The sequence below is a fragment of the Saccopteryx bilineata genome, chromosome 2 (assembly GCF_036850765.1).
Source record: "Saccopteryx bilineata isolate mSacBil1 chromosome 2, mSacBil1_pri_phased_curated, whole genome shotgun sequence".
Taxonomy (NCBI): domain Eukaryota; kingdom Metazoa; phylum Chordata; class Mammalia; order Chiroptera; family Emballonuridae; genus Saccopteryx; species Saccopteryx bilineata.
The window spans coordinates 116,709,780-116,727,678 of NC_089491.1; the positions used below are offsets into that span (position 1 = coordinate 116,709,780).

At 47.0% G+C, this 17,899-nt stretch overlaps 1 protein-coding gene across 5 annotated transcripts in view; it reads right to left on the reverse strand.

The window, feature by feature from the left end:
* Window positions 1–17,899, reverse strand: part of CRACR2A (calcium release activated channel regulator 2A) — a 146,063-nt gene that overhangs the window by 121,806 nt on the left and 6,358 nt on the right. The window contains exons 1-2 of one of the 5 annotated variants that reach the window (XM_066257712.1): window positions 4,828–5,113; window positions 4,550–4,621 (exon numbers count right to left, since the gene is read on the reverse strand). The exons of 3 other annotated variants lie outside the window; for them this stretch is intronic. The gene's annotated coding sequence lies outside the window, so the exon portion shown is untranslated. Of the gene's footprint in view, window positions 1–4,549; window positions 4,622–4,827; window positions 5,114–17,899 lie in introns of those variants that run through there. One more of the 5 variants, XM_066257714.1, reaches the window with a different exon arrangement.

A 17,899-nucleotide genomic window follows, 5' to 3' on the forward strand; every position in this document is an offset into this window, starting at 1 on the left:
GCCTTCACTCTACTTAGGCTTCTCTTCCCAGAACAATGGCCTCCTAGATTACTGGGCTCTTGGCATAACTTCTTTGAAAACTTACCAGTCTTACTATATAAGAAGTAAGTACCGATTTACACATACAGTGGGTTGAGTTTGGTATGGCAGAAAACAATTCACTGATGGGCATTCATATATGGAATCATGACTAGAATGCCTGCCCCCCCCCCAGTCATGCCAGGGGCAACTCCTTGTTGTGTGGCAACTCAAAGCGACCCACAGATTTCCAAAATGCCTTCAGGGCCTCAGTACTCCAGGATCTGCAAGCCTTGCACCAGGAGCAGCACCCGGGGGTCTGTTGGACGTGCAGAATGTGAGCTTCGGACAGACAGACCTCCCGAGCTGGAACATGCGTGGTCACCAGACCCCCAGGCGGTTCATACGCACACAGCACGTCTGTGAAGCACCGCTCCAGGGCAGTCTGACCCCAGGAGGAACACTGATACTGTCCAACCTCATTCACCTCTCGAGTGAGGAGGCCCAAGACAGTAGGCTGACTGTCCATTTTGCTCCTGTTTTTGTCACTAAGTTCCCTGAGGACAAGAAGAGTATGGGCTACTTGTCTTGTGTGTCCACACGAATGTCAGCAGAGAGGCACGTACGGCTGTGGCCCGAGATGTGCCTGTTGTCTGTATTCCATCGGGACTCTGAAATCTCCTTTCAACCAGAGAAACCCTGAGTTTCCACTACCCATCCATAGAAGCACAAGCAACAGGTCCCCAACAGTCATTCGAACAGAGTTTCAACACCTCTGTTTTGCATAATTTCACCACTAGCATCAGCAGCACCAAAGACCACAGTGTTTGAATAAAGAGCAGCGGGCCTGCTCCACTCCCTTCGCCGGGAGGCTGCTGTGGGTAGGGCCACACTCAGGGTAACGGTAAGTAAAAAGCAAAACCTGCAGTTGTTCTAAGATAACCACAGAGAGGGGAGATGTTGTGCATGCAACCTTGGGGGAGAAAAACGGAGAAAGGCAACAAACAAGAAGACAAGAGAAGAGCCTCCCTCCATGTGACAAGAAGCCCAGGCCTACAGAGCCTGACATGGTGATGTCAAAGGTTGAATATGGTGACCTATGAACCAGCCTTTCTGGCCGCCTACTCCCATACTCTCCTCCCTCAGACGGTGGGGTTTAGTAGTCCTTCCCCTGAGCAAAGGGGTTTGCTCTCTGGTGGAATGCTAGCTCCCAGGGTAAGTGCCCCACGGGGAGGCAGGCCTGCTCAGCCATTCAGCCAACGACCAGGAAAGAGAAAAGCCAAGACAGGATGCAGCAAAGGGAGAAGGCAGTTTCCTCCAGCCCACCTTTCAGCTCTAAGACTGTCTGCAAAGAGCCCACAGCCTCCAGAGCTGCAGCCCTTGTCGCCTTCACCCTGGGCTGTGGGCAGAACGATGGCTCAATACCTCCGCTCACAGCCCCGTTTCTGGCCTCACTTCCTTCCTTCATCTGGCAACGATGAAGGCCCAAGACAACACAAACCACCCACCTTCTTATGCCCATAGTGAATTCATTTTTTTTATCACATTCAGGACTCAGCCTGACACATCCATGTCACCCCAATGCCACATTCACCAGGTGGCACTGCAGCTTCTGTTAACATGTCCTAAGTAATCTCTGAGGACCAGGGTGTGGCCCATTTATCTTATCTCTCACCTGGCACAGTGATTTGCATTCAGAAGTTGCTCTGTAAGTCAGCCAGGCATATGGATGTCCTGGGTTCGATTCTCAGTCAGGGCACACAGGAAAAGCAACCATCTGTTTCTCCCCCTGCCCCCTCACTCTCCCTCTTCTTTCCCTCTTCCCCTCCCATAGCCAGTGGCTCATTTGGTTCAAGCATGGCCTTGGGTGCTAAAAATAGCTTACTACTCGAGCATCGTCCCCAGACTTGGTTGGCCGGTGGATCCCAGTCTGGGCACATGTGGGAGTCTGCCTCACTATCTTCCCCTCCCCTCACCTAAAACAAATAAACAAAAACAAAAATGGAACAAAACAGAAGTTGCTCCATAAATGGGCACTGAATGAGCAAAGGAGACAATGGAGCCAATTCCGCTCTATCCAATGTAACCGGCCATCAAGGATGAGCCTTGGCTTCTGTTAGGAAAACAAAAGTGCATTGTCACGATACGTCTTCTCTGAAGCACATCACCTCTCACCTGTTTTCAGAGGTGTTCTCTTATCTTTGTCATGACCATCATCACCATGCCACTAGTAATAACAGACTGAAAAGGTGAGAAGTGTAACTGTCAGCCAGTGTGGAGGCAGCATAATACAGTATATTGGCTAAAACATTGGGCTCTAAAACCAGTTCTCGATTTCAGCACTCATTCTGCCTTGTACAAGTTATGAATCTTGGTCAAGCGAGTTCCCTCTGTTACCGTTTATCTGTCCATATAATGGGAATATAAACATACATCCTCTTGGGGTTCTGGTGAGATAATACACATACTAGAACAATCAATGTGGCTATACTGTTCATTTTTATTGCTGGTCTCCAAGCAGCTGCCTGGCAGTGCTACAGCCACCAGCAGACAGAGTCCCTCCCCCCCTGCTCGGACATGAGAGGACGGCATGGGCGTAGGGAGGTCCGGCTGCACACGCGGCGTCCAGACAATAACACAGGGGAACCAGTCATCACGTGCAAGGGAAGCAGAATCACATCCAGAGAAATCTGTCTTCTCCTTTTCTTCCTGAAAAAGACAGCCTCCTTGGCCTTCATTTTCTATTTGAAAGAGCATGAATACAAGAACGAGTTCCCCTTCCTGCTGAATCTACCGTAAGAAAAACAGCAGAATCGAGAGGCTCGATGGCAGTTAACCCTCAGCTTCAAAGAAACGGAGGGAGGAAGAGCCACACAGGAGCAGTCCAGCCCTAGTGTAAGGGACCCTTAGAAACAGCTGGTACTCAATCCAAACAGGTGTCAGCATACGGTTATTAGAGCCTAGTGTTTCAAATCTTTTTGATAATTCAAAGATATTTCTGTCCCTTCCAGTCAGCACCAAGGGACACTGTTAATAGTCACCCCTTAGCCCTTTGCATGTCCCTAGTCTTGTCCCCATGAACGAGCTCACTTTGTGTTCTGGGTTGAGTTGTGATCTCCAGATAGAGACAAGTTGGTGTCTAACCCCTAGTACCTCAGGATGGGACCGTATTTAGAAATAGGGTCATTGTAGATGTCATTAGTTAAGATGAGGTCACACTAAAGTAGGGTGGGCCCCTAGCTTAGTCCAATATGACTGGTGTCCTTATAAGAAGGTAGTCATGTGAAGATACAGCCACATAGAGAGAAGGCCATGTGACAGCAAAGGCAGAGCCTGCATTGCGTGGCTACAACCAAGAAACACTAAAGGTTGCCAGCCAGCCCCAGAAGCTAGGAAGAGACAGATGAGGGTTCCCCTACAGGTTAGAGAGGGAGCAGGGGCCCTGACAGCACCTCGACTTTGGACTTCTTTCCTCCAGAACTGTGAGAAAATACCATTTCTGTTGTTTGATATCACCGTTTGTGGTCTTTTGTTTCCACAGCCCTAGGAAATGAATACACTTGGGCCAGTCCACGTGGCAAAGGGACCAGACACTGTTCATCTCAGGGGGTGCTCAACAGATACTGATGACAACTCTGCCCAAACGAATGAAAACTCTAGACCCTCGACTAACAATGGTTTTTGTTTAGGTATGCAGCAGAACACCAACCAGTAAACAATAACTGGGTGCTGACCTTGTGAAGGATATAACAGAAATGAAATATTGTGTTACTGGCCTTGAGGAGTTGACAATCTGATTGAAGATTTAAGATAGACAGCAAAACCGTAACAACACAATAAAGGCCACGTAAGTGTTACTTCAAACCCCCAGTGAATACCATAGAAGTCACTTGTAAATAAATCCCACGATCCTGGCTGGTTTGCTCAGTGGTAGAGCATCGGCCTGGCATGTGGATGTCCTGGGTTCAATTCCCGGCCAGAGCACACAGAAGAAGCGCCCATCTGCTTCTCCACCCCTCCCCCTCTCCTTCCTCTCTCTCTCTCTCTTCCCCTCCCGCAGCCGAGGCTCCATTGGAGAAAAGTTGGCGCAGGCACTGAGGATGGCTCCATGGCCTCCACCTCAGGCGCTAGAATGGCTACAGTTGCAGCGGAGCAATGCCCCAGATGGAGCATCGCCCCCTAGTGGGCTTGCTGGGTGGATCCCAGTCAGGAGCATGGAGGAGTCTGTCTCTCTGCTTCCCCACTTCTCACCTCAGAAAAATACAAAAAAAAAAAATTAAAAATATAAGTCCCTCTGTACTGCCTTGGACTCAATGTTCCATGTATTTATATTTCATTTTAGCTGCTCCTGATATGTGTGTCTGGAAGGACTGGGTAAATTTTTAAATGTCAGGCCACTAGATAATTTCTAGGAGCTACCGCCACTGTTTCTGGCATGGAAGCCAAACTTCTTGCCCACTGTGCATACGCACTGCTGTCTATGATCATTATCTGCTACCCTCGGTGGAAGTTTCTCCCATCAGTTTCTTACCAGCTTTCTTTTTCTGTTTAGAGAGCCGGACCCTGGAGGGACGACAAGCCTATTCCGCAGCTCTCCACGAATCTGACAAGCAGAAAACTCAAGATACATGTGGTTTGGCAGTGCACTTTGGTAAGCTGACAGTTTTTAACAAGGCTACAGAACACCAGAGACACCTACAGAGATATGGTTTTCTATATCGTCATTCAGAACATCTGCTTATTTGGCCCAGCCTTCTCCCAGGGGGCGGCTCCCACTGTACCCTGCCTCTGGGAGCCTGCGATTCTTACCATAAGCAAGCGCCGTGTCCAGCTGCACAGCCGGAGGCAGGCGGGGAGGTGGCACACCTCGGCTGCACCCTCCTGGAGCGCCCTCTGAAACCCAGGCCTGGGGCGTCTGGCTGCCCCAGGTTCCTCCTGCAGCTCTCGCCGAGGAAGAGACGTGGCTGTGCTGAGTGCCAGGTGGAGCCCCAGGCTGCGCTCCTGAGGAACAGTCCCAGTCCCTGCTGCTCCACCCTCGACAAGCAGCCTGAGGACACGACGGTGGCTGTGGGCCAGGATCCTGAAGGGCAGCTGTGGTCAGGGCAGGACCCGCAGGTGGGACAGGCAGAGGAAAGGTCTCTTCAGTTTGACTCTAAGTAATCCATTTTAGAGTCTCAGAGTTAAAAAGACTCTTAAAGTCATTTAATTTTCATCTTGTGACTTCTCAGGTAATCTTGCAGCTGGGGTCTGGGTCAGGTTTTGGAGTTGACACAGTTGTTCCCCAGGCGGTGAGGAGCCACTGCGCCACTTCACCCGCAGGTGTTGTAAAGTACCAAAAGCTGCAGAACTAATATTAATATTTTAAGAGGCCTGAAGAACATTTTATTAATTTGGGTTAAGGTGTGCAGAGAAATTTTGAGAATAGTCTCTGTACTGTGTGATTGGCATAAAACCAGGATGGCCCTTGGCATTGTATTGTAAATGCAAAGGGAAAGAAAACATGGATTCTCTGACATTCCACCACACCTGTGGGAAAGGGGTGAATGGCTAGCCAGGTGCAGGAAGAGAAAAGCCAAAATAAACCTTTTCTTATAGTAATGAGCCATTTGCGGGCATTTGTCCCCACGGAAACTACCTCTCTTATGTGAATGCATGTGGTTAACACGTGTGACTCTGGACAGAGAGATGGCGGATAAACATGAGAGGATATAGGAATGCCTTTTAATATGTAAAGAGACATCTTTCTACCATTGTGTTGACTTGTAAATTTTGTTTTCTCCAAAATGATGTATGGCTTGCAAATTAAACATGGTCCTATCATGTTAAAGGACATATGACTATAACCAATAGTGGTAAAGGGCACCTAATTGCAGTTTTTGCTTCTGTACTTCCCACTTACAAAACTATAAAAACTAGGTAGAACAAAGGGCCGGCGTGCTCTCCCTCAGATTTCTGTCAGAGTTGCCGCCGCTTGGCCAAACTAGACAATAAAGCTTTGGTGTGGAGTCAATGGATTTTGTTTGCGTCTTCAATGTTTCGAGTCCCTCTGGATAAGGCTTAACAGCGGGAACATCCATTTCTCCCTTTTCCCCTTTCTAACAGAGCTCCTGCTGTGTCCAGCACTCAGGTGAGCCACCGCCTGCCCAGCTCAGGGGCCTCCTCCAGCCAAAGCAAAGGCAGGCCCTTTCCCAGGGGCTGGGTTAGAGACGGGCTTCCGACACACCTCTGCTCATTGACACCAGAAGAGGGGATTCTTGGGGGTGTTCCTAGAAATGTTTCCTGGCTCTTAAAAAGGAAGGTGTAGGAACCTCTCCTTGTTCAGCTACATTGTGACCTTCTGCAGCCACACTGTGACCATGAGAGGGAAGCATGAGGGAGAAGCAGAGAAAGATAAAAGACCCTGGGTCCTTGAAGACATCTTTGATCTACTGGCTTGTACAGCATTGGTGCCGCCCTCCCCCCAGACATCCTATTATAATAGTAGTACATATCCTCATCGCTGATGTCCACTGCCTTGGTTCTATTTGCTACCTGTCGTTAAGATTATCCCAAGTGAGGTGCACTCAGATGTTCCCGAGAAGACAGGACCATGTCCCTGGAGCATAACCCCACTGTACTGAATACCACATTCCCAAACTTGCATGGCATTCTTTCCTCTCCACGGTTTCTTAGCATTTAGTCCTTTTCCCAGACCAGGCACATCTTACCATATTTTCAAAACAGTATTCAATTCTACAATATAAGCCCATTTAGTCTTTTAATTAAGAAATATTTTTGAGTCCCTATGATGTAACATACATAGATTCAAAAAGGAAGCCTTGGAGACTGAACCATAGGTGAGACCGCTCCAGGTGAGGGGGCAGATACTCACACAGAGGACAGGGCAAGGAAGTCCCAGGGCCCTGGGGCGGGGGAGGGGCAGGGGAGTGGTTTCAAAAGCACCTCAGAAAAGAAAATGATCCTTGAAAGAAAAGCAGAAGATTGTGAGCAGAACAGAGCGAGGGAGGCAGATATTCATCACCAAGGACATGAATAATAATATAAATAATAATGAACAATGCTGGCAGCCAACATTTCCTGAGCACTGACAAAGAAGCAGGCAGTGTTTTTAGCTCTTTCTGAGTATTAACTCATTTAATCCTCTCCCAAGCCTATGTGGTACCTCATATTATTAGTCCTTTTAATGGAAAGGTAAACTGAGGCATGGAGAAGTTAAGTGACCCAGAAAGTGAGCAGTGCTCCTGGCTCATGCTCGTTACCAGCCTATACCAGTGCTTCTCACATTAGTCGCCAGAACCAGCCACCCCTGGGAACCTGTTACAGATTCAGATCTTGTGCCCCATTTCTGACTCACTAAATCAGAACCCTTTGGGGAGGGAGGTCCAGCATTTTGAGTTTTAACAAGGCTTGCTGGTGATTCTGATGTCCACTTACATTTGAAACCTCGTTAGCACTATAAATACGTAATGAGAAGAGACAGCACATTCAGAGGAATATGAATGGTGGGCAAGAGAGAAACACAAGAGAGATGTGGAGAACCTACAGACCATCTCAGGAGGCTGGGCTTCGTTGTGTAGGCATCAGGGAGGAAGGTGAGAGTGACGCTGGAAGAGGCGTGTTTAAGCTTTGTCTTTGGAATGAGATGGGCATTAATGCTAGGAAAAGACTGGAGGGGGAAGAGGCCAGAAGGAGAGAGCCCAGGGCAGAGGCGAGCCGATGGGTCAGACCAGCAACAGCAGGAACTGCACTGTAGTGTAGCGGTGCCGAGAAGGGAGCAACGGGCACGGGCTCGAGAAGACAGAGTGAGGTAACAGCTGGTAACGGCGCGCAGAGCTGGCAGGTGTAGTCTGGATGACTCCCGGGCTTCTAGCTTCAGAGGTTAGGTCAGTGGAGAAACTACTGACTGGCAGTGCTGGCAGAGGAACAAGACTGGCAGGGAAGACCCTTGGCTCCATTTGGGAAATGGGAAGACGGAGCTGTCTGTGGGATGCTGAGATGAAAACACTTCTGAATGTAAGGAGGTAGGAGGATCTGGTGCTCAGGAGCTGGGTCACGGTGGGATATACAGGTTTGGGTCTGCCTGCATACATGTGGTGGTCGAAGCCACAGACAGAATGAAAACTGCTCTTGAACTGTGTGGGAGGAAGAGTAAAAGCGGCAATCACGCACGGCTAACTGCTAACCCTGAAGCAGCAGCCAGAGCGGTAACGGTGGCTCAGAAACGGGGCTTCGGCCCTGGCCGGTTGGCTCAGTGGTAGAGCGTCGGCCTGGCGTGCAGGAGTCCTGAGTTCGATCCCCGGCCAGGGCACACAGGAGAGGCGCCCATCTGCTTCTCCACCCCTCCCTCTCTCCTTCCTCTCTGTCTCTCTCTTCCCTTCCCGCAGCCAAGGCTCCACTGGAGCAAAGTTGGCCTGGGCACTGAGGATGGCTCTGTGGCCTCTGCCTCAGGCGCTAGAGTGGCTCTGGTTGCAACAGAGCGACGCCCCAGATGGGCAGAGCATCGCCCCCTGGTGGGCGTGCCGGGTGGATCCCAGTCGGGTGCATGCGGGAGTCTGACTGCCTCCCCGTTTCCAACTTCAGAAAAATACAAAAAATAAAAAAAAAGAAACGGGGCTTTGAGAGAAGAAAGCAAAGAATGATATCTCAAAATCAAAGCAAGAGGAGAGTCGGAGAATGCTCGAAGGAAGAGAGGGTTAACACCAGTTTCAAACATAGAGGCGTCAAGTATGAAGACTGAGAAGAGATACTGGATTTAGCAATGAAAAAGCCACAGGTGAATGCAGCAATAGCAGTTCCAGCGAAGGGATGGGGCAGAAGCCAGATGCATTTCTGGTTTGTTCTCTAAATGAACAACGTCTATTCCACGCCAGGCTTTGTGCCAGGGACACAGTGACAAGCGGGAATGCATGAACCAGCTTGTACCAGGTAGTGGGGAAGACCTGCAATGAACAGAAACCACAAAAGAACTAGGGGATCACAACCGAGGCAAGTGCTCCGACGAGGACATGAAGACACAAAGAACCTTGTGGTAGGGAGCACAGAGCAGTAAGACCAACACATACCAAGACTAGAAAAAGGAAAACACGTTCAGTTGGGTCTCATAAGATAAACAGGAGCAAGAAAAGCAAATGGGATGAAGAGTGTTCTACGGAGAAGGAAGGGCAGGCACAGATACCCCGAAGTAGAAAGAGCTTTCATGTATTCTAGGCATAGGAGGAATCTAAGGGGTGAGAACAGCTGTAATGTCGCAGGGAATGGCTGGAGGGGGAGTTACAGAACAGGGCTTTGTGGGCCGGGTTAGGGCCAAGCAGTCACAGGAAATCACTAGAGTAAAACCTAAAGGTTTGGGAGAGACATGATTTAATTTGCATTTTAAAAACGACGGTTTTGGCTTCTATCAGGAATGAATTTAGGAGGAAAGAGGAGGGATAGGGAGTAGATACACTGAGATCAGTTAGTAAATCATTATAGTTCAGGCAAGAAACGGTGGTGTCCTGATCCAGGGTGGTACAGGTGAACGGATTCTAAAGCTACGTGGAAGGTGAAATCAAGAGAACTGAGGGAGTGGATATGTAAGTGGGAGGAGAGGCTGGGGCCAGGTTGGTCTTTGTGGCCCCACTACATCTATTCTGAATACTCCCAGAAGACTCTTGTGATCGAAGGACATGCACCCTGAATTCCAAGCAGAGATAAGGCCAAGCCCCAGTGGCCCTTATGGGGCTCACACCAGCAACTGGGGAACAAGTCTTAGAAAGCCTTCCTCTCCTGAGGAGCCTCTACTCCCTCAGAGATAAAAGTATTCCTTCTAACGGGAAGTCCCCTGAAAATCTCCGCCCCTTGCTTTGTGGTGCTATTTGTGGTGCCATGTCGTCTGGGGTAGGGTGCTGAGTAGATCAAGTCTCCATGGCCCTGCCATGCTGGGGGGCAAGACACAGTGTGAGTGGCTTCTCATTTAGGCACCTCATATACTGTTCAGGGTGTTCATAAAATGCCCTCAGTACAGTGTGAGCAATTATAGATCTCAAAGTAGTAGACCTCCGTTTCACTACTTTTCCCTCTCCTCATTTTTATCAATTTTAAGTAAATATGCTAGGCTTCTTTCTGAAAGGCAATACTTAGATTGAGCTCTCACTGAAAACAACTAAAAACCTTAAATAAAATATATTTTAAAAAACAATGTTTCTATAAGCATTGATGAACTGGCAAGAAAAGAAAAAATTTGTTGGCCAAGGACTTCTTCAGGTAATGGAATATCCAAATTCTGACTATAATAATGACTATAATATAATTAATGATGTTAAAGACAGGCTTGCAAATATGTGCAGGAAACAATAACAACAAAAAATCATAAAGAACAACAAAGAAGATTTTTAAAAAATGAACCAAAGTAATAAAAATAAATAAGTAAAATGACAAATTATGGGCAGACTTCATAGCGTGTTAGATATAGTCTGAGAAAGAAGTAGTGAACTGGAAGCTACATCAAAATCAATTAACCAAAATGCAGCACAGAAAGACAAAGCTCAGAAAAATATGAAAGAGTTTATGAGATATGAAAAACCATAGCTAACATGTCTAGTTGGAGTCCTAGAGGAGAAGAGAGAGAGAACATTTGAACAGATAATGGCTAAAATTTTTACATAAGTAAAGAAAGATACAAATTCATATATTCAAGGATGTCAACGAATACCAAGAAGAATAAATAGAAGGGATCCAGGGATGGGGTTGTAGGGAGGGGAGTAAAGAGGGACAAGTATATGGTGCTGGAAAATGATTTGACTTTGGTGATGGGCACACAACACAATCAACAGTTCAAATGCCATAGAGATGTTCACCTGAAACCTATGTACTCTTATTGATCAATGTCACCCCACTAAATGTAATTTAAAAAAAAAAAGAAATCCACCATCCATTACATCTCAGTGAGACTGCAGAACACCAAAGACAAAGAGAGTAATTAAACACAGCCAGAGAAAAAAGACAAGTCACCTTACAAGCCAGAAGACAGTGGCAGATGACCTCCAACGTATTAAAAAAACATTAATTGTCATCTGAGAATTCTATACTTAGAAAAAATGAAAATGAATTTTCTGTCTGTTGTTGAGGAAATAATATAAGTTTTGAGTTAGATCTATTTATATTCATATCTTGTTGTGGTTCCTTACTTAATCGCTCGGAATCGTGATATACTCCTCTTGAAAATTTGTATAATAGTGCCACTTATGCAAAGTTTTTGTAAGGAATACAGGAGCAAAGACATACAATGCTTTCAATGTAGCTTCTTCTGCATCTAGGTGTAAAATAAATGTTAATTTCTTCTCATAAAAAATTAATGAATAAACAAGTAAATAAGATTATCATCAGCAACAAAGAATTACCTCCTCTGCTTCAGGTGGAAGATAAAATTCTGGCACTTTTTCATATCGTGTGAATCTACACTACAGAGCTGACATTTAGCAGTTGTTTTCTTTTCATCTTTTCAGTATTAAGCCTAAGATCTTTCAAACAAAACATAATTTCTTTAATCAAAAAACACTGCAGGTCCTGGCCAGTGGCTCAGTGGATAGAGTATCAGACTGGTGTATGGACTGATACTCCATCCACTGATCAATTCATGGTAAGGGCACACAAGAGAAGCGACCATCTGCTACTCTCCCCCTCCCACTGTGCCTTCCTTCCCTCTTCCTCTTCTGCCGCCAGTGGCTCAGTTGGTTCAAGCTTCAGCCCTGGACACTGAGGATAGCTCGATTGGAGGACATCTGCCTCAGGTGCTAGAAATTGTTTGGTACTTGAGCATCAACCCTAGATGGGGTTACTGGGTGGATCCTGGTTGGGGTGCATGCAGGAATCTGCCTCACTATCTCTCCTCCTCTCACCTAAAAAACAAAAAAAACAAAAAACACTGCATGTGTACACACAGCCTCAGGACTGTGCCCTGGATTCCAATTTAACTTACAATATAAAATAATTTGTATTCACAGTTTTATGAAGTAAAAAATACATGTTGGTCTATCCACAGGTTCAAAATGGCCTATTCTGACCAACATCCTCCCCAAGGCTCTCCTCCAACTAAGAGTGGCAGACAGATGACGCCTCAGCTGCAGTTCCTGCAGCCCAGTTCCCTTACTGAGACCCCCCCCCCAGCTCCATCATTGACACTCTGCTTCATTAAGGACAAAGAAATCAAAGCAATATAAAGCCGCTAAGAAAAGTTAGTTTAATTTCCTTTAAGTTCTCTGCCTAATTTTCATTTGGCAACAGTTTGGTGGATGACAGGGCGGGAAGAGGACAGATCAACCCAGACCAATCTCTCCTTGATGGTGTCAAGGAAACAGCATCAGTCCTGAAGTTGTAAGACATGGGCTGACATCCTTACTCTGACATTTGTTACTTATGTTTTCCTCACCTGTATATTGAAGGCAATAACTATACCATACAGGACGGGGCAAAGTGGGTTTATAGTTATGAGTACACAAAACTCAAAGTTTATCCTTGCATTGCTATTTACTCATTGTTCTATTATTTTCCACTCAAACAACTGTAAACCTGCTTTCCCCCCACTCTGTATTTGTAGAGCATTTTACAGTTTACTAAATGGTTCAGTTATACCTCTATTTAATATGCACATTTGAATGTACAATAAATAAGCAGCAAAATACCTCACTGCACTGTGTAAAGATTTACAAGCAGAGTCTGAGACTGCTGTGTAAACTGCAAAGAGAGTCAGCACTGAGACTCTTTCCTAACCCCACTCTGCTGTTCAGGGGTCACCAGGTACTACAGCTGACCCCTGAGCAGCACAGAGGGGTTAGGGAAGCCCACCTCCCGCAGCTAAAAATCCATGCATGCGCAGATTCCAGATTAAAAAGTTGCAGTTTGAAGTACGTGGTCATTTTTTTAAAATTTGTGTATATGTGGACCCACACAGTTCAAACTTGTGTTACTCAAGGATCAACTGTATAACTTACCTTGTTAGGAGTGCAGGTTCTGTACTCCAAGTGTCTGCATTTGAATTTGGATTCTATACTTACTAGCTTTGTGACCTTGAGCAAGTTGCTTGGCTTCCAAGTTCCTCACCTCTGCCTTAAGGATGATGGTAATAGTCCCATCTGGTAGTCCATGGAGGCTCAGTGAAGTAGAGTTTGCTTGAATCTACACCAAGTCAAGCTGACAGATATCTGACCATACCCATCCTCCAGCCTATCTGACCAAACCTATCCTCCAGCCTTTCCTTTTTATTTTTTAAAATTTTATTTTTATTTTATTTTATTTTATTTTATTTTTAGTGAGAGAGACAGAGAGAGGGACAGACAGGGACAAACAAGAAGAAAGAGAGATGAGAAGCATCAATTCTTCATTGTGGCACCTTAGTTGTTCATTGATTGCTTTCTCATACGTGCCTTGACCAGGGGCTACAGCAGAGCGAGTGACCCCTTGCTTGAGCCAGCGACCTTGGGCTTCAAGCCAGCAACATCTGGGCTCAAGCCAGCAGCCATGGGGTCATGTCCATGATCCCACACCCAAGCCAATGACCCCACGCTCAAGCCAATGACCCCACACTCAAGCCGGCGGCATTGGGGTTTCGAACCTGGGTCCTCTGTGTCCCAGATCAATGCTCCATCTGCTGTGCCACCACCTGATCAGGCTCCTCTGATCTTTCTTATCTGTGGTTACCTCCACTCTCCACACCCCTGGGCAAACATTTGCAAAGGAAGGGCAGAAGCTCTGGACATTGGGACGCACTGTGGATTGTTTCTTAATGACAACAAAGCCTCAGATTCCCATGGGATTTGTGGGGCATCTTCATGCTGTTCTGAATGGAAGTAGAGCCCCAGCTCCCTGGGCCCCTGTCAACCTGGACCCTTTTCACTTGTGCCTGAAAGTCTTGCTTGGCAGGCTGGAGTGCTCTGGACTGGGGGACACTGGCCAAGCCTTAGTCCCCTAACTGGACTGTGCAGCTCACGGTACTGGTAAAGGGCACTGAGGCCTGAGCCGACACCCACAGACCTATTATAACGAATGACATGGTTAATTTAGCTCAATCTGGTGAAAGGATGGACACTACTTGGCTGCAAAAAATGTAAGCAGACCCCACTCAAAAAGCTTTGTCTTTGTAAAGTACTTTCACATTGTCACTGTTTCATTCCACCATTAGGACATGCCTAAGAAACATGAAGGGCAGTTATTTTATCCATGAGTCAACTGAGGCCTATGGTGAGCAGGTGGAGGAGCTCTTCCCGCCAGGAGCCTGCTTCTTGGTACAGCTGCTCGGCCCGGGCATGCTGGCTAGTCTGCCTGCGCCCCAGCCTCTGGGCCAGGGCCTAGGGGAACTGCACCCTGAGACGCCTGCGTCAGGAACGCCATCAGGCATTCACATTCAGATGGAAGGACATGAGGTATGACTTAGTCACTCAGCTTGTGTCTCAGTCCAGAACAAGAAAACACGCTCAGGAACACTCATGAGACCCAGTCAGCAGAGAGCTCACAGGCTAACTGCCACCAGCAGTGTGGGTGTGAGGGCACAAAGGTCAGCCAGCACTGTCCCTGGGCTAGTTCATATCTCTTCCTAAAGTGCCTCTGAGCTGGGCCAGTGGCGGTGGCGGCGGTGGTGGTGGGGAGCTCATCAGGCTGCAGGCGGCCTGGAACAGCAGCACGTCAGGAACCCAGGCAGGCAAGGCACAGAGGACGGGCTCACCCCGTCAGCAGGCCTCGGATGCATAAATTGTGAAAAGCGGCTTCTGGCCCTATAACCAGAACTGAAACCAAACAGATGTGAGACTATTCACTATCGAGCTCCAAACAAAGACAAACTCCAAAAATCTGAGTGCAGGGCGGCAGAGCAGGGGTAGTGACAAACCGCAGAAATGCGCCAGTCACACCCACAAAAGAGAAGCGTGCTGAACAGACTGAAAGACACTTGACCATATTTGCAGCCAGATGTTCACACACGAGGGGAACCTACTTTGCCCTGAGGAAATGCAGAGTCAAGCTGCTGCAAGACTCCAAGAGGGACAGAAAAGCACAAGTGACCACAATCAAGAACCAGAATTGACACAGTGACCAAGTCCCCATTGGCCAGAGACGATCCTTCTCTCTGCCTAGAGAGGAACCCATGATCAAGGCTAAACTCGCATTTCTATAGTATGTGTAATTAGTTGAAAAGTTTAATTTAGCAGTTTGGTAATTTCCATTAGCATTTATCTATGGTATGTAATTAAGCTGTTTTCAAGCAAATCCTTTTTGGTTAAAGGCTCTGGTTAAGAATCCTAATGGGAGAAGGTTTATATAATACACACCCAAATCCAAGTCTTTTAGAGTAGGCACCAACGTGTGAGCAGGCTGGCTGTGCTTGATTCTATGCAATGACATTCCCTCCCGATGAAGGAAGATGATGGATCAGAGAGTCCAGAATCAAATCTGGGCTCTGAAATTACTGTGGTCTTGGGGATGTTACATTTCTGATGTTGCTTCTTCATCATAAAAAGATGAATGATAATAACCACCTTATAGTTCTGTTGAGGGAAATGCACAGAGGGCAGACTAACAGACGCTCCTTTGGCTAAAGTAGAGAATTAGAAGACCAGAAAGTAGCAAGAAACAAAAAAACAAAACAATACCTTAAAACAGTGGTTCTCGGCCCCGGCCGGTTGGCTCAGTGGTAGAGCGTCGGCCTGGCGTGCAGAAGTCCCGGGTTCGATTCCCGGCCAGGGCACACAGGAGAGGCGCCCATCTGCCTCTCCACCCCTCCCCCTCTCCTTCCTCTCTGTCTCTCTCTTCCCCTCCCGCAGCCGAGGCTCCATTGGAGCAAAGATGGCCCGGGCGCTGGGGATGGCTCCTTGGCCTCTGCCCCAGGTGCTAGAGTGGCTCTGGTCATGACAGAGCGACGCCCCAGAGGGGCAGAGCATCGCCCCCTGGTGGGCAGAGTATTGCCCCCTGGTGGGCGTGCCGGGTGGATCCCGGTCGGGCGCATGTGGGAGTCTGTCTGACTGTCTCTCCCCGTTTCCAGCTTCAGAAAAATACAAACAAACAAAAAAAAAACAGTGGTTCTCAAAGTGTGCGCCAGGGTGCACTGGTGCGCCCTAGAAGATTTCCAGGTGTGCCCTATGGTATTCCAGAGAAATATGTGCCTGTTGGGGACCAAAAAACCAACAGGGTTTTTGGAGTTTAGATTTTTGGGGACAGAGGTGTGGGGAATTGGCTGTAAACTGACAGTCTGCCCAACCCTCCACCTCACTTGCCTGATTAGGTTACAAAAGGCTGTTAAGCTGTGGTGCTGGATTGTTTACACTGCCTACCATGTTCCCGGGAAAGACAGGAGGCAAACTATCCTTTGTTTAGTGTAAAGTTAGGATGATATGTATGGTGGGAGTTTTCTGCACTCAACACAATTAAGAGTAAAAAGAGGAATTCTTCAATGTATTGACAAGGAAATGAGAGTTTGCCTTTCAAATGTATGCCCAAACATTGAAGAAATTGCTAGGACACATCAGGCTCATGTTTCTAAACACAAGAATGAAAAAACTTAACACATTCACGCCGGGACCTGCCAAATTTACTAAATGTTACTAAGAATGTATCTATATATATAAAAAGATAAATTTTATCTTTTTTTTATTTTTTAACCCCTTTTTTTTAAGAATTCTAAAAAGCATAACTCAAAAAATGTACCATAAAATGTTTTTTAATGTCAGAATAAGTTTAATTTTGTCATATTTATTTCATTTAATTATCATAAAAGCACTCTTGGACTTTATTTTTTTATTTAATATTTGACTTAATTATTATAACATATTTCTCAGAAATTTGTAAATTGTTCGCCTACAATTATTTGTAGGATTTTATTTTATTTTATTTTTTATTTGTAGGATTTTAAATGTGCCACAACTTCAAAAATTTAAGAACCACTGCCTTAAAGCTAAACTCTTGGCTCTAGCCAGTTGGCTCAGTGGATAGTCGACCTGGCATGCAGACGTCCTGGGTTCAATCCCTGGTCAGGACACACATGAGAAGCAGCCATCTGCTTCTGCTCTCCTCCCTCTCGCCCTTCTCTCTCTCTGCCCCTCCCACAGCCAGTGGCTCAGGTGGCCTGAGCATTGGCTCCGGATGCTGAGGATAGCTCAGTTGATTTGAGCATCAGCCCCAGATGGGGGTTGCCAGCTGGAATCCAGTTGGGGTGCATGCAGGAGTCTGTCTTTCTATATCCCCTCCTCTCACTTAAAAAAAAACCCAAAAACCCTTAGACTCTGAAACAAAGATAGTGTAAAGGAGAGGTGGAATTGCCATCTGTCTGTGGGACTCGCTAGAGAAGGGAGGGTCGCGCACGAAGACAGCTCACCGGAGACCCATGAGTCAAGATCTGCATGGCAAAAGCTGATCTTCATGCAGCACATCCATGTAGTACAAGCTCACAGAAGTCCTGAGGACCAAAAGTCACCACAGACGATGACACCAGAGAAACAGCTTGAGAGTCTTATGCAGAACAATTTGTCTTTCCTGATAGTACCACCCCATGGTAATTTCTCGCCATAATTCAGATGAAATAGAATGAAACTTCCCAGGACCTCCTCCTCAGCGTCCCCACCTGAGGATGGTGGTGCTGCTGTCTTGTCCAGAAAACCCTTGTCTGTGGGGGGAAAGCCTCTACCTTTCACTCCTGCACAGGTGAGAGAAAGAGTAGCTTTGACAAACTGCCTCCTCCTTCTTCACAGGAAAACAATTCCTGGCTGAAGACAGGTGTGGTATCTCTGGCCAGTGTCTCTAAGGAGTTCAGTATGCCTCTCTGACCTCATTCACGTCACCAGAAAGACATGCCAACCTGGTACCTCCATACTAAGGGGGTAAAGGGCTGTCCCTGTGCCTCAGGGAAACTGCGGCTGCAAAT